The following is a 3,594-nucleotide window of genomic DNA, read 5'->3' on the forward strand; positions in this document are numbered from 1 at the left end:
TGTCCGTAAGAAGCCAGCGTCAGGCTCTGGTATTTGGCTAGGCCTTGTTGTCTGAGGGAAGCTTTCCTGTTACCATAGTAACACATAGCTGAATGGAAGGCCGGGGCTATTTACATTCCATTGCAGCCGCTGAGCTTTGATCAATCTGTTCACTCCTCTGCAAGATCCGAAGATAAAAAGCCACAGGAAAACTTTTCTTCTATTGTGTAGTGATAAAAAGCAAAACAAAAAAAAACAACTCTTACAACTCAGTAAGTATATCACACCCCTCAGTAAGTCACACCTATCGATAGCACGCCTATACCAGTCCTTAAAAGGACTTTTGTGGCCCTATTAGCTAGTGTTTGGTGTCCCTAACAGTCTGTCCTTGCTCCACACAGCAACCTCTCCCTACACTGGCAAAACACTGAATGTAAAATGGCGGCCAGATATGGTTTATTTATACGGAAGGGGGTATGTCCATGTGCTGAAACGTCTCAATTGGCCTGTACCACCTGATGGATGTCAAAGTTCTTCACAATGTAAAAGAATATTGCACCGGCGGACATCGCCATATGTTCGCCCATTCGGCGAACCGCAAACTAGCAAAGTTCGCCGCAAAATGACCGCTGGGCGAACCGCAAGGCCATCTCTACTGGTTTTTACCTCTGTACTGTGTCCGCTTACCCTGCCTACCAGAGATAATCCCTACAATATATAAAAATTAGTTTCTGTCTGTCTGTTCTTTTTGCGCGACCAAATGACTGTACCGATTTTCACCAAATTTGGCACACAGGTACATCAGGTGTCTCAGCTCTCTAGGACGAACCGTTCCCGAGATATTCCCCAAAAATGACCTCATTTAACTAATAGAAGCCTGCAAGTCTTTCTCTTCAAATTCCAACTGCCATACACACGGTCACATGTCCCTCATCAGCCAATAGAAGTTCGCAGGCCCTTAGTCTCCACATACACACAGTTTAACTCCAGGTTTCCATAACAACCCAGCCATTTTTCTTCACTGCTGTAGGTCAGCTTTAGGCTAGGGCTACACGACGACCTGTGTCGCACAATTTTTATAATGATAGTCTATGGTGTTGCACTGCGACGGCGAAGCGACAGTCGCAAAAAAATCCATCTTGTATCACATGTCACAGTGCGACACCATAGCCTATCATTATAAACATTGTTGAGACAAAATGTCACGTGACACATGTCTTCCTGTAGCCCTAGCATTAAAGGGGCAGGGGGCTGTGGAGGTCACTGTCAAAGGGGCGGACACTGTGGAGGTCACTGTTAAGGGGGCAGGGGCCACTATTAAAGGGGCAACTGCTGTGGAGGTCACTGTTAAGGCAGCAGGGTACTGTGAGGTCACTCTTAAGGGAGCGGGGTACTGTGGAGGTCACTGTCAAGGGATTGGGGTGCTGTGAAACTCACTGTTAAAGGGGCGGGCTGCTGTGAAGGTCAAAGTTAAGGGGATGGGCTGCTGTGAAGGTCCCACTTTCTAAGTATATTATAGTGCATTTGTATTGTGCAGCAGTTGCATGCGGTTCTGCTGCGATACTGCAGCTACACAGAGTGCCAAACGCTATTGGAACAAATAATTTCTACTGGTGTGATTTACCAGTTGCCCCCCAAAAAAACTGATTGAAGCAGGGGTGTGATATACCAATAATATATATAAATATATATATATATATGAAATTTTGGTATGTTTTTACCTATGTGCACACTTGTGGATGGGAGGGGTCGACTCTCAGCCTGATTACTTCAGGTGGAGGAGCCCTCCCCCTCCCCTCTATAAGAACACCTCACAGTGTATCTGAAATTGTCATGAGTAAGGGCTAAAATTGCATTGTGCCCGAAACATGTAGACTCTGCTTTCTGTACCTGGATTTTACTGATTATTGAATAAAAGCCTTTGGATTGCCACAAATACAAGCTGGACAAAACCTATCTTTTTTCTTCATATCTACATATTTCTCCTGTTTTCGGGTGAAGGAGTTGGTCCGTGCTATACCGGTGGAATCCTCGGCAGGTGAGAGCTGCTCAAACCCTTGACTTTACCAATAATATACTTTCTATATAGTGCACTTAGGTAGTGCAGCATTTGTTTGCGGTTTAGCTGCGTTACCTCAGCTATCGAATTTCAACTATTATTAGGTTTTATTTTCAAGAGGGGAGATTTCGTTAGCCGTGTTTTTAATCCAATTTTATATTTTTAGTTCTTTTAAACATATGTATTTGACCTGTATTTGTACTGGCCTGCAGTAAAATTGATATCCAGGTGTAATAAACCTCCGGCCACATAATCACTTGATCTTTTCTGTCCGGTGAATGCCTCATGTTTGGGGCCTGTAGTCCAGTGGCCTACAGTAAAATTTGTATTTATTGACCGCATAATGTACCTCGAGCCACATAATCACAATTTCTTTAATGTCAGGTGAATGCCTCATTTTTAAGGCCCGTACCCCCGTGGACTAAAATAAAAAATTTCTAGGCTCCAGCAGGGCACATTTCAGATACTTTCTCTTTAAGACCCATAAAAATGTCCCCTGATTAAGATACATATTTTTTGTGGGAATTTTTGCCATTGGTCCCCCTCTGGTATGTCACTGTCCATGTTGTGGGACTATTTGTACACTTCTACTAAGTATTTGGTGGCTGCAAATATGAGCTGAAGGTTTTTCAGGTTCGCCTGCCATTAAAGTGAGAGGGGCCCGCCGTGAACTTGCGGTTCGCGAACATTTGATCGCGAACCGTCCCGGCCAATGTTCGTCCATCACTAAAAACCAGTTTATAAAGCAAAATGTCAGTGTTTATTCACACATAAGGTCCAGCACAAAATGCAAGTCACTTTGCAGTCTTGGTGTTTGTTCACACACTCGAAAAGTTCATAAAGCAAGAAAGTCACCTTATCTCCTGGGTGTGGGTGCACACCCTGCTGGCAGTTCTGCCTCGTCAAGTCCATAAGCAGGCTTTCCGGTGTTTGACCCCAGCTGGCCGCCAATCAGTCCAGCAGCACACACTGGGAGGAAAATACCTGCCTCCCCATACAACTCCCTTTACTGTGCCACAATATATAAGAGATAAGAGATTCTGTGTACCGGCATGTTACCTCCACAGTATTCTTTCCCAGATAGTAAGTGATGTGTGTACCACGTTTAGCAGAAATTGATCGATGAGTTTTAGAGTTACAGAGCAATGTGTGTGTAGCAAAAACAGTTGGAGCACACAAACTCCATGCAACTGCTGTGTAGGGGCGTATGACCCCCACAAGATTTCTTTCCAGGTAGCAAGGGATGTGTATACCAAGTTTTATTGAAATCGATGGTTGCGTTCTTGAGTGATCGCGGAACATACATACATACATATACACACACATACTGTATATACGTCCTTTATATATACACTGCTCAAAAAAATAAAGGGAACACTTAAACAACACAATGTAACTCCAAGTCAATCACACTTCTGTGAAATCAAACTGTCCACTTAGGAAGCAACACTGAGTGACAATCAATTTTACATGCTGTTGTGCAAATGGGATAAACAGGTGGAAATTATAGGCAATTAGCAAGACACCCCCAATAAAGGAGTGGTTCTGCAGGTGGT

The sequence above is a fragment of the Bufo bufo genome, chromosome 8 (genome assembly GCF_905171765.1).
Source record: "Bufo bufo chromosome 8, aBufBuf1.1, whole genome shotgun sequence".
Lineage (NCBI taxonomy): Eukaryota > Metazoa > Chordata > Amphibia > Anura > Bufonidae > Bufo > Bufo bufo.